The sequence below is a fragment of the Callithrix jacchus genome, chromosome 6 (genome assembly GCF_049354715.1).
Source record: "Callithrix jacchus isolate 240 chromosome 6, calJac240_pri, whole genome shotgun sequence".
NCBI lineage: Eukaryota > Metazoa > Chordata > Mammalia > Primates > Cebidae > Callithrix > Callithrix jacchus.
Window position 1 is genome coordinate 46,710,240 of NC_133507.1, and position 12,917 is coordinate 46,723,156.

General features: G+C 35.7%; 1 protein-coding gene and 1 pseudogene across 18 annotated transcripts in view; both read left to right on the forward strand.

Moving 5' to 3' along the window:
* Positions 1-12,917, forward strand: part of PDE1A (phosphodiesterase 1A) — a 531,703-nt gene that overhangs the window by 327,523 nt on the left and 191,263 nt on the right. The window lies entirely within an intron of this gene.
* Positions 1-12,917, forward strand: part of LOC144576625 (dynein light chain Tctex-type protein 2B pseudogene) — a 128,753-nt pseudogene that overhangs the window by 61,100 nt on the left and 54,736 nt on the right. Inside the window, exon 1 of the transcript XR_013518851.1 lies at positions 1-12,917. This exon is cut by the window's left edge and continues 61,100 nt beyond it; it is cut by the window's right edge and continues 54,736 nt beyond it. The product of XR_013518851.1 is annotated as a dynein light chain Tctex-type protein 2B pseudogene (transcript).

The window sequence follows — 12,917 nt, forward strand, 5'->3', positions numbered from 1 at the left end:
GTGTGAAATACTTGAGTTTTTTTTTTTTTCTTTGGTGTGGGCTTAGATGTAGACAGATATGGGCTCAAATCCTGGCTCTACCATTTATTTTCTAAGTAATCATGGGCTTGCCATTTAAACCCTTTAAGTTGATTTTCTCATTATTGAAGTAGAAGTCAACTATCATTTTTGTAAAGGTATGTAAATATGCACAGATACCTTCATTTGTCTGTGTATAGATCATCTTTAAAAGGTTACAGGAAAAACAGGTTGCAATTGTTCCCTTCAGGGAGCGAAAGTGAATGTATTGCAGGTTAGAGATGGGAGAGAGACTTACTTTTCAGGTTATACTCTTTTATACCTTTAGAACATTACAACTACATGTATTATTCTTTTAAAAGTAAATTGCTTGATTTCAAAAATAATGCAATAAAATATGAAATAAAATTTCTAACACTGTTCATGACATGGTACTCAGTAAATACTATCTTCATCTTCTCTATTTTACCTCCAACTTACCCTCCCTGATCTGGTATCCATAAGAAAACATGCCCACTCTTTCATGGAAATTTTAGTTCTATCGTATTTTATCTTGATCTATCCTTGTGTTCCATTAAAGGAATTTTTAGGTTTTCCTTTTGCAATTGTTTTTAATCATAAAGTAAGCTAAAATTTAAGATTAATTTTCAAAACTTCTGAGTATTTAGCATCTTGTTGGTAGGGATAATATGCCTAAAAACTAAATATTTTATATTAGTAACACCTAAAGTAGATAAATACTAAATATACTTATGTTTCTATAAAATCTAAACTTTTTGTTATCCCTCCCCAATCCCCTCACCCCATGCTATCTCTCCCCTAGCTCTCCCACCCACCAACAGGCTCCGGTATGTGATGTTCCCCTTCCTGTGTCCATGTGTTCTCATTGTTCAACAACCCACTTATGAGTGAGAACATGCAGTGTTTGGTTTTCTGTTCTTGTGTCAGTTTGCTGAGAATGATGGTTTTCAAATTTATTCATGTTTCTGCAGAGGACATGAGCCTGTCCTTTTTTATGGCTGCATAGTATTCCATGGTGTATATGTGCAACATTTCCTTTATCCAGTCTATTATTGATGAACATTTGGGTTGGTTCCAGGTCTTTGCTATTGTAAACAGTGCTGCAGTGAACATATGTGTGCATGCGTCTTTATACTAGAACGGTTTATAATCCTTTGGGTATATACCCAGTAATGGGATTGCTGGGTCAAACGATATTTCTATTTCTAGGTCCATTAGGAATCATCACACTGTCTTTCACAATGGTTGAACTAATTTACACTCCCACCAACAGTGTAAAAGCATTTCTATTTCTTCACATCCTCTCCAGCATCTGTTGTCTACAGATTTTTTAATGATCCCTATTCTAACTGGCATGAGATGGTATCTCATTGTGGTTTTGATTTGCATTTCTCTAATGACCAGTGATGATGAGCATTTTTTCATATGTTTGTTGGCTGCATACATGTCTTCTTATGAAAAGTGTCCGTTCATATCCTTTGCCCACTTTTCGATGGGTTTGTTTGTTTTTTCTTGTAAATTTGTTTAAGTTTGTAGATTCTAGATATTAGCCCTTTGTCAGATGGGTAGATTGCAAAAATTTTTTCCCATTCTGTTGTTTGCCAGTTCATTCTAATAATAGTTTCTTTTGCTGTGCAGAAGCTCTTGGGTTTAATTAAATCCCATTTGTCTATTTTGGCTTTTGTTCCATTGCTTTTGGTGTTTTAGTCATGAAGTCCTGGCCTATGCCTATGTCCTGAATTGTATTGCCTAGGTTTTCTTCTAGGGTTTTTATGGTGTTAGGTCTTATGTTTAAATCTTTAATCCATCACATTAGGAGAAATACCTAATGTAGATGATGGGGGTATGGATGCAGCAAACCATCATGGAATGTGTATACCTATGTAACAATCCTGCGTGATCTGCACATGTACCCCAGAACTTAAAGTATAGTAAAACTAAATAAATAAAAAAAGAGAAAGTGATAAAGAACTACCATGAGCTTCTTGGAGCTATCCAAGTCCCTAACCATGAATCAGGCAGTTTCCCATGTTCCCGTTTGGGTAATCTGTTATCAGAGAAGTGAAGGTATTCTCTCACACTTCTGCTGTGTATGGGATTATAGAAGCTTAAGCTTCAAAATAAATACTGTGGGATTTTTAAAATTAAAAACAGAGAAAATATGAACTTTAGTAACATAGCTTGTCTGTTTTTGTTAAGATGTATAGATCTAAAAGCCTGATGATAGCGTATTTCTTTAAGAAACATTCATGTTGTCTACTATGTGTGTGTCTGATACCCACGCTCTTGGGTTACTTCATTTGAATTAATCAGACAAATTTCCTTCTCATTGTAGAGGTAACATTGCAGGAGACAGATAATAAACAATACAAGTAACAAATAAGTGCATTCTTTTGTATGTTGGATGGTGGCGTATGCTACGGAAATAGCACAAAGAAGACTGAGGGGAGAGGACATTAGAGTGCTGGCAGTGTCTTCAGCTTTAACTATCGTGGTTAGAGTGGCCTTGAGGAGAAAGAGACTGGAGCAAACACTTGAAGTGGATGAGGGAACAAGCTACACAGAACCTGGGGGAAAGGTATTCCTGGTAGAGGAAACAACCATTACAAAGGCTCTCTAAGCAGGAGCGTGCTGGTGTGTTCAACAAATAACAAGGGAGCCAGGGTAGCTGCAGACCTGCGTGAGTAAGAGGAGGCATGGGAGGAGAAGAGGTCTCTCAAGTCATATTAAAAAGCTCAGTTTTCACCTTGAGTGAAATAGGGAAACATAGATGGCTTTTGGCAGACAATGGCAAGCTCTACATTTTCTTTTTCTTTTTTTCTCTTTTTTTATTATAGTTTAAGCTCTGGAGTACATGTGCAGAATGTGCAGGTTTGTTATATAGGTTTACATGTGTCATGGTGGTTTGCTGCACTGATCAACCTGTCATCTATATTAGGTATTTCTCCGAGTGCTATCCCTCCCCTGCCCCTCCGCCCCCAGCATGCCCCGGTGTATGATACTCCCCTCCCTGTGTCCATGTATTCTCATTGTTCAACTCCCAACTATGAGTGAGAAAATGTGGGGTTTGGTTTTCTGTTCTAGTGTTTGCTGAGAATGATGGTTTCCAGCTTCATCCATGTCTCTGCAAAGGACATGAACTCATTCGTTTTTATGGCTATGTAGTATTCCACAGTGTATATGTGCCATGTTTTCTTTAACCAGTCTGTGAGTGATGGGCATCTGGGTTGGTCTCAAGTCTTTGCTATTGTGAATTGTGCTGCAATAAACATACATGTGCATGTGTCGTTATAGAAGAATAATCAGTAATCCTTTGGGTATACACCCAGCAATAGGATTGCTGGGTCAAATGGTATTTCTAGTTCTAGATCCATGAGGAATTGCCACACTGTCTTCCACAATGATTGAACTAATTTATACTCCTACCAACAGTGTAAAAGGTTCCTGTTTCTTCACATCTTTAGCATCTGTTGTTTCCTGACCTTTTAATGATCACTATTCTAACTGGCATGAGGTGGTATCTCATTGTGGTTTTGATTTGCATTTCTCTAATGACCAGTGATGATAAGCTTTTTTTCATGTATGTATTGGCTGCATAAATGTCTTCTTTAGAGAAGTGTCTGTCTATATCCTTCACCTACTTTTTGATGTTTTTTTTCTTGTAAATTTGTTTAAGTTCTTTGTAGTTTCTGGATATTAGCCCTTTGTCAAGTTTTCTTTATAGGATAACTCTTACTGCTGTGTTCAGAACAGATGATAGAAAGTTAAGAGAGGAAGCAAGAAATAATATTTATTAGTGTAATATAGGCAATGAATTGTGTCCTAAGTCCTGGATTTCTATATGAGGTGAAGGAGAAAGCTAACATGAGATAGCATGAAGATGTGTGGGTTAGCATCTTGAAGAACATGCCACCATTCACCAAGATGGGGACAACTGAAAGTATCAGAAATGGAGGGTGAAACCCTGGCAGGTCATTTATTGGTATATTCAGTGTGAGATGACTATTAGTTATCTAAGTGAAGATGGTGATGGAACAAAGAGCTTCAGGCTGAAGATATATATGTGGGAGTAATTTATAAATAAAGCCTAAATAAATAGCAAATAAAGCCTAAATAAAGATTTGAAAATAGTCACACATTTTAGCCCCCAAACATGCCAGGATATCCTGGTTGATGATTCTAAGAGAACAGTGTAGAACTGGTAGAAAACCAAGGAAAAGACAATGCACTGATTCAGGGTGTTTTCTCTGAAGTCACTTCAGAATGAGGTATCCATTTAGATTGCGGGTTTGGGACAAGCTCTTTCTTTCTGCAGGTGCCTGTTAGAGAAGTCAAATAACTGGATGAGATGATCTCTTAAACTCTTTGAAATCTTTGTGTGAGTGTGTGAGCACACTGTTTATGTGTGTATATGAGAGAGAGAGAGAGAGAGAGAGAGAGGAAGGAAGGAAAGAATGAATGAAGGAAGGAAGGAAAGAAAGAAAGAAAGACAAAGAAAGAAAGAAAGAAGCAAAACAACCCCAATACACACAACACTGTTACTTTAAAGATGCAAGCAGTTTTCCATTTTGCAAAGTTAAAGATATGAATATACACCTTTGGTACTGAATATTTCTTTGTCCAGAAAATAACCATGAGTATTGGCATAATTGTAGAGCAGAGGCCATGACTATAAGTGGAGCTGTTTAAAAAGCCAAGATGAGCCAAAAAGGGGCTCTGCTGTGAGTGATTGTATATAAAATAGTATGGAGTCTGGAGACAATTGAATAATGCCATATATAAATATAAAGCCAGGAAGATTGAAGCCAATTTGCAGTCATTAGTAAGAACAAATCAACATGCAATGTATTTATGTATATTTATAATCTTAAGTTTTCATTTTTAAATATTTGTTCATGTTTTCTTTATAAACATTATATTTTATTGCATATTTGTGATTCCATATATTCCTATATTTTTTGTAGTAGGATACAAAAAATATGAACAATATTTTTAATTAAATTTCAGTTATGGCATCAAAAATATTGATTAAGAAGGCCAGGCTTCATGGCTCATGCCTGTAATCCCCACACTTTGGGAGGCCAAGACAGGAGAATTACTTGAACCCAGGAGTTTGAGACCGGCCTAGGCAACATAATAAGGCTTTGAATCTACAAAATATATTAAAAATTAGCCAGGCATGGTGTCATGCGCCTGTAGTCTCAGCTTCTTGGGAGGCTGAGATGGGAGGGTCACCGTAGCTCAGGGAGGTTGAGGCTGCAGTGAGCTGTGATTGTGCCCCTTCACTCCAGCCTGAGTGACAGAGTAAGACTCTGTCTCAAAAAAAAAAAAAAAAAGATTAAGAGATTATTATTTCTTTGGAAGTAGTAATGTGGTCTTTGGATATTTTTGCCAAAAATAAAATATGGTCTATAGTGTTTGGATATTATTTTCAGGGATAAAACATTTAATATCTTAATTGCTAAGCATAATAAATCATGAATGGTAATATAATAATTCTGGTTCAATACCCAATTTAATTGTTATCACAACTAATTGATAAGCATATGCAAAAGCACAATAATAGTGTGGAAGACATAGACCTGTATAAAATGCTAACCTTGTCAATTAGGCTGCCAAATTTTTTAAGTGTAAGAATATTTAATGGTTGGAGCAATTTTAATAACAAATTTTCTGGTTTTTTATCTTAGAAGAAACATGCTATAGTAGTTTCTGTAAGAATAAAATTCAAAGATCATTTAGTTAGGCCACTGCTTATGGCATCAGATTGAAAACCTTCAGAATTATTTCGTATTTAAATAATATATATATACTATGAAGTGGTTAGTTGGTATAATGTTGTATATCTATTAAATGTTAGCCAAGGAATAAGGGGATGACTATTTACCTTAATTTATAGTGAATTAGCAGGAGTTAGGCCTGCCTGTTTAATATTATATTTCCACCAAAATGCCCAAAGGAAAAACAACTTTGAACTGTGACTATATCTGAATTGACTGTGTCCTTACAAGAGGTGACATTGTAAATTGAATTATGCACACTCTAAGTGGATGAATTGATTCACACAGAACATTCAGGTGGTCAACCAATGAGTCTTATGGGCCTATTTGTATATAGGACAATGTATCCACTCCATAGTCTAATTATTAAAAATGTCATAGCTACATTCATTCTTCGTATGCAGTTTGTACATGTGTTCATACACAAACATGTGTGTATGCATATATGTACTAGACATATTTTCTATTCACCTTATTTTGCATAGGAGTCTAAAGGACAGAGTAAGTGTCTTATTCTGGAGCCCTGAACCTCTCTTAATATATCTAGTTATAGGTACAGAAGAATATCTAGAAATAGGCACATTAGAATATATAGTTATAGGTATGAAAGAGTCTATTGACTTTATACTCTTGCAAAAGAGCTCCATATGAAATTATAATATATAATATTGTTCCACATTAATGATGATTATTTGTATATTTTAAATAGAAAACTCAGTATAAATTAACTTCGTGTTTAAGTTATGTATTTTGCTTCTGAATCTTTGAAAAAATCTTTCTGTACAACAAACCCTCATGACATATGTTTACCTATGTAACAAACTTACAAATATACCCTTGAACTTAAAATTAAAAAAAAAAATACTATATGTAAAAAACAAACAAGAACAAAACCTTCTGATTTGGCTACCAAGTCTGGTTCAGGTATAGTTCAAAGAAGTGAAATGTTCTCAACCAAAACATAAAGTATTGTTTAGTAGTTATAAAATGAACATTTGACACAAAATTTCTAGGAGCAAATTCTGCTAATATATAAAAGATAAGAAAAGGGCTGGGTGTGGTGGCTCATGCCTGTAATCCCAGTGCTTTGTGAGGCTGAGGTGTGAAAGTCATTTGAGACTAGGAGTTCCAGATCAGCCTAGGCAACACAGCGAGACCTGGTCTCTACAATGAATAAATATATATATTTAAAAGTAGCCAGGTGGGTGGCACTTTCTGTAGTCCTAGCTACTGGAGAGGCTCAGATGGGGGGATTGTATAAACCCAGAAGTTTGAGGCCACAGTGAGCCATGATTGCACCACTGCACTCCAGCCTGCATAGCAGAGCAAGACCCTATCTCAAAGGGGATAACTAAAGAAAATTTACCAAACGTCTAGTTTATTCAAAGGAAGTGTCCTATGTGAACACAATAAAGCACTGGAGTAAGAATAGCTTTCTCCCTATTTATTGCTCACTCAGTAAAGTTACAAAGAAAATTTCACAAGTAAGAGCTTATGCTCTATGTGGGTGATGGACAAGATAATATTGCATGTCATACCTGTTTATCAAAATATGTGACCAGGCCAGGTTGGAATTTCTGGGGCTGCTGAATCTTCAGGGAAGAGAACTATAAGGTAGATTGGAGTTTCCATATGAGTGCACCCTAGGACTAAGCAAAGATTATTAACAATGGGGACATCTTCAAAAATGCCATTAAAACAGTTATTGTCACAAATATTGCTGTTTTTATACTTAGAAATTTAGAAAAATGGCCTCTACATACAGGCATGACTCATAGAAATGACTTCATCAATAGGATGCAGTGGATGAGGAGTAAAAAACTTGACTTCTTGAGCCAGATTTGCTACTTCTTGGTCTTGTAACTTAGGTAGAATTCCAAATCCCTTAAATTTTGCTTCTCTCATTAATAAAATGAAGGGAATTATTCATGTCCCTATGTCTCTCTGTATATGCTACAAGAACTGGAACTGAAAGGGTTGCTGTTTATAAAAGTGCTTTGAGTGAAACCCCATCTCTACTAGAAAATACAAAAATTAGCTAGGCGTGGTGGCACATGCCTGTAGTCCCAGCTACTTGGGAGGCTGAGGCAGGAGAATTGGTTCAACCCAGGAGGCGGAGAATACAGTGAGCTGGGATCATGCCACTGCACTCCAGCCTGGCAACAGAGCAAGACTTCATCTCAAAAAATAAAATAAAAATGCTTTGAAGGAGTAAAGTACTGTTGAAAACTTAGGTTTTATTATTGAATAGTCAAGTGCCTGTATGCTCAGCAGAATATTAAACAATGCCACAGCATGTCAGAAAAATACAAGATACAGTTGCTGACATAAAACAATTTACACTTTTGAAGCTCCTAGAAGAAAATAATACTTTAAGTCAGAGTCCAAAGAACTGGAAGACACCTTAGGAATTAAATTACATATCCAAACTCTGCATTTTATGAATGAGAATTCTGAGACCTAGAAGATCCATTTGATTTAGCCATGATTCCACAACCAGTAAGCCTGGCATAACCAGGCATTATGACTTTAAGATAGTAATATAATGCCACGCCATTATAGTGGTTAGGAAGCAGAGAGAAGATATGCCTATCCCTGTGTGACATTTCTAAATACTCATGTAAAATTGAACATTATATTACCCTAAGATATGTAAATGTTTAATGAGATTCTTGTTTAAAATTTGAATTAGATTATGTAAAATTGGGGTATGGGTTTATTACACAATGTATATATATATATATATATATATATGTTTCAAAAGTTTGTATGCCAGCTGCTATGAGATGAACCTGCTCTTGTTGAAAAGGGAGTTAGTGACCGTATTTTGGAGTCTTGGTACCCTTCAATTTACCGACAGTGTTTTAGGATGTCAATAAAGAAAAAGTTTACCCTTCAAAATTTTATCAAAAAATAATTTTCCCCTGTTTTTCTTGCAAAAAAGACTGGATGAGTATGAATATGCTTATGCCCTGTTTCTTAAGGGGAAGTTTACTTTTAGCTGTGTGCTATCCTTGCATCAAGGAAATATAATGTTTATTCCATTTCAAAAGATTTCTGAAGGAGAGGTAAAACAAATTCTCTACAATATATCTATCCATTTGATCTGTTAAAACATTCATCATCATTAAATTATTTTCAATACCCAGGTTTCAGTTAATTTCCTTATGTTTTAACATTAGGGCTACAGAAAAGCTAGCTATTGTTCCTTACATTCCAGCTATTTAATATTAATTGTATGACATAACATAGTCATACAATTTTCACAGAAAACTCTTTCTTAACCACTTTTCCTCCTACTTAAAAATATGAAGATGCTAGATCTAGTTAAGGGCTAGCTTCTCTTTTATATTCTGTTTCTAAGTTTAAACTTTTTATTTTCTGAAATTTTACAAGAGGTATTTTATGAATCGAGTTTTGTGATACAAGGTGCCCTTGGCTTAGTTTAATGGCCACAAGAGAAAGGAAGAGTGGGAACTCAATATAGCCTATAGAAGCTTTGTTCTTCAGTACTCATTTCACTTGGAGACTCTCTGAAAGTCTTGACAGCAAACTAGTCTTCAGTGATGAGAGCAGACATTACCCATGCAGAAGTTATGGTGGTGCATTTTGTTAGACATACTTTCTGAAGAGTAGCATTTAAATTGGATATAATTTGCCTGAAAGCAAAAAGCAGCCATTTGCTTATTTTGAAACTCCTTTGACAGTTCTGTAAATCTGCAGACTGCATGCACGTCATTTTAATGTTTACCTTGGACTTGTCATAATTAAACAATCCTCATAAATTGTTCTTTAATGAAAGTTGCATTTTACAATATAATCTCAGTGATCTATGCCCAAACTACACAGCAGGAGCTTGCTTTATCAGGATTACTTTGAGGCATGTTTACATCTCTAGAATGAAGTACGATATTGAATATATGATTATCATTCCCTCTGCCTTAAGTAAATTGGGTTTAGGACTTTAGAAAATGAAAACTCTTCTTCCTCTTTCACAAAACACGAGAACAATTGCAAGAGTTTCATGAAATCTACATGGAGTAGACCTGCTAAATCAAAATTTCATGGAGGGTTAGTATTTTTAAAAAGCTCTACAAGTGATTGTGAGTGGGCAGGTTTGGGAAACACTATCAGAAATGAAAGTAGAATGTTCAATTTCCTCTGAAAGAGGGACCAGCCCTTGCCTTATGACTCCCAGTGGTTCAAGATTCAGAAGTACAGTATTGTCAATCCAGCAGATTGACAGGACTTGTAGAACTCAGGCCATTTTTTGGTGAGCATTTTATCACAAACAATTGAATTGAGTCACTTTTCAAAGCAATTATGTTCTGATGATTATTTGAGTTACATATTATTACAGTAATGAAAGCATCTTATTCAAATTAAGTAAGCCTAATTTTTATTGAATCTAGATTGTGTTTGAATTTTATGGCTCTTTTAAAAAGCTATTTTCAGGAATGAGATTTTTATTGCCATACTTTCATTTATAGAATGGAAATTCATGGTTAAGAGCATCTAGTTTATATCAAACATTTTCTTAGGCAATTTGAGAAAAAAGTAATATGAAATGAGGCAGGGTAAAAAAAAATGCACCTTTGAGAAATACAAATTTTATTGAAAGTCTTAACAATCTATTAAACAAGTGGAAGAGGTTCTATTCATTGTGTCTCTTTTTGTTCTACCAAAGGAATCCCAGTAACACACCCTGTAAGATTTTCTTTTATGCAGTGGTACAAAGAAGAGGAAATAAGTCTTGAAGTTAGGGCAAGGTAATCCTTTAGTAAACATATAGAAAAAAATAATATCTTCAGCACAAATCTATGAGGAAGAATTTAATTAAAATTCATATTCTTCAGAAAGGCACTGATAATCATCGAGTGAAAATAAGGTTAAGAGTTTCAAGCAGCTCATTAAATGCAGTCTAGTTACCATTGAAATGTTGGTTACTGCCACTGGGTGCAGTCAAGCAGGATAAAATAGATGACCTACTTGTCTGTCATCTTGGGCCCTTGTCTCCTGGTTAAAAATAAAACCATGTGCTTAGCGGAAGGGTAGAATCAGTGATAGCTGATGCTGTGATGAGTAAAGTGGTTTTGATCACGTAGGTTCTTATGCAAGTTAAAATTTGAAGTGCTGAATCACCAAGAAAGGAGCTCTCATGTTAGTTCAAGTAAGTGAACTAACATTTATTAAAAGCATTTTACACAATCATTTCATGAAGCCCTGATATTATGCCTATTTTAGAGATGAGAAAGCTGAGGCCCAGAGATGGCTTAAGTAATTCCACATCAAATAGTTACTGGGTGGTAGAGTCAGGGTTCAAATGTAGGTGCCGCCAACTCCAGCATCCTCACTTCTCTTGTAGCCTCACTCAAGGAAGTGAGAATGAACTCAGTGCATCCAAAGTGTCATGCGTCTTTGAATAACTGTCTCTTCTCTGTAGACTTACCTCTGAAATCATGGCATTAGAATATTGTAATCCATTCGTACTGTGCTAAGAGTGTGCAGGTCTTGCTGAAGGACATTTAAAAAATGGAGGATCCTGTAGAAATATACTTAAAGTCATGTGTGATATAGACCTAATGGCTCTATAACATCAAATGACAGGTAGCTCACTGAGGATGAAAATTGACAAAGAAAGTTTAGTTTAGTGCCTAATATTTCGACATAGACGTTACTAATAACAGAGGGATCTTATACTGTCTTTTTTTTAAAATCCTATATTTACTTTTAGTGCACTGAAAAGGATCATTTTGCTTTTTGTCTAAAAGGTAACAACATGCATTTACTCCAGTTTTACAGACTTCTATCCTGTGATACTTATTAGGATAGGAGACCTTTTCAGATCAGCAATCAAAGGCCATTGACCATGGATGGGGAAGGAAGTGAAGCAGCTTTCTTTTTTCTTTTTTTTTTTTTTTTTTGAGACGGAGTTTCGCTCTTGTTACCCAGGCTGGAGTGCAATGGCGCGATCTCGGCTCACCGCAACCTCCGCCTCCTGGGTTCAGGCAATTCTCCTGCCTCAGCCTCCTGAGTAGCTGGGATTACAGGCACGCACCACCATGCCCAGCTAATTTTTTGTATTTTTAGTAGAGACGAGGTTTCACCATGTTAACCCGGGTGGTCTCGATCTCTTGACCTCGTGATCCACCTGCCTCGGCCTCCCAAAGTGCTGGGATTACAGGCGTGAGCCACCAGTGAAGCAGCTTTCTAATGAGTGTCTGTTTGTTACCAAGTGCTCTGGCATCTCAAAGCGCAAAAGGCCATTCTCCAAATTATTTGGATATTCTGGTGAAAAGCTAATTTCTAGATTCTAGGGCCTAATTTTTACAGTGGAGAAGATGAAATGACATACTATTCACCAAAAGTTTTGGGTTATTAAAATTTTCTGACTTTGAAAATGACAATTATTTATATTCTATTAAAGATTCCACACACTCTACCATGTAGATGGTAAGTTGAACATAACTCCACATTGTGCTGTGCTTAACTAAATATGTTCCATACACTGTTACATGAAATTAACTGTCATGCTCTTAACATGCAGGATAATTTCTTTCTTTCCACTTAATGTTCTGCTTCATTATTGTATGTGTTTCTTTCGTGTGAAAGTCACAATCTTTCAATCTTTTTCTGCTGAAATCCTTTCCCTTTATTTGAGGTTTTGCACTTTACACTGTAAATATAAGATAAAGTGTATACATTAAACTCCAGATAAGGAAAATACGACCTAAGTTGTATTTACCATTTACTGTGTATCAAGTATTTGCCACTTATAATGTACTCTTCTAAGTACTATTCTGTACATGTATTTTATTTTAATTCTCAAAGCCAATTGTATCATAGGAACTTTTATTTTTATTCTCTATATTTTTTCTAAAAATACTGGGATATATGTGCATAATGTGCAGGTTTGTTACATATGTATAAGTGCGCCATGGTGGTTTGTGACACCTATTGACCTGTTCCCTATGTTCCTTCCCCTCACCTGCCAGCCCCTAACAGGCCCTGGTGTATGTTGTTCCCCTTTTCATTGTTCAACACTTGCAGGAATGGGTTTTTTAAATACTTAAGCTCTGGGATACATGTGCAGAATGT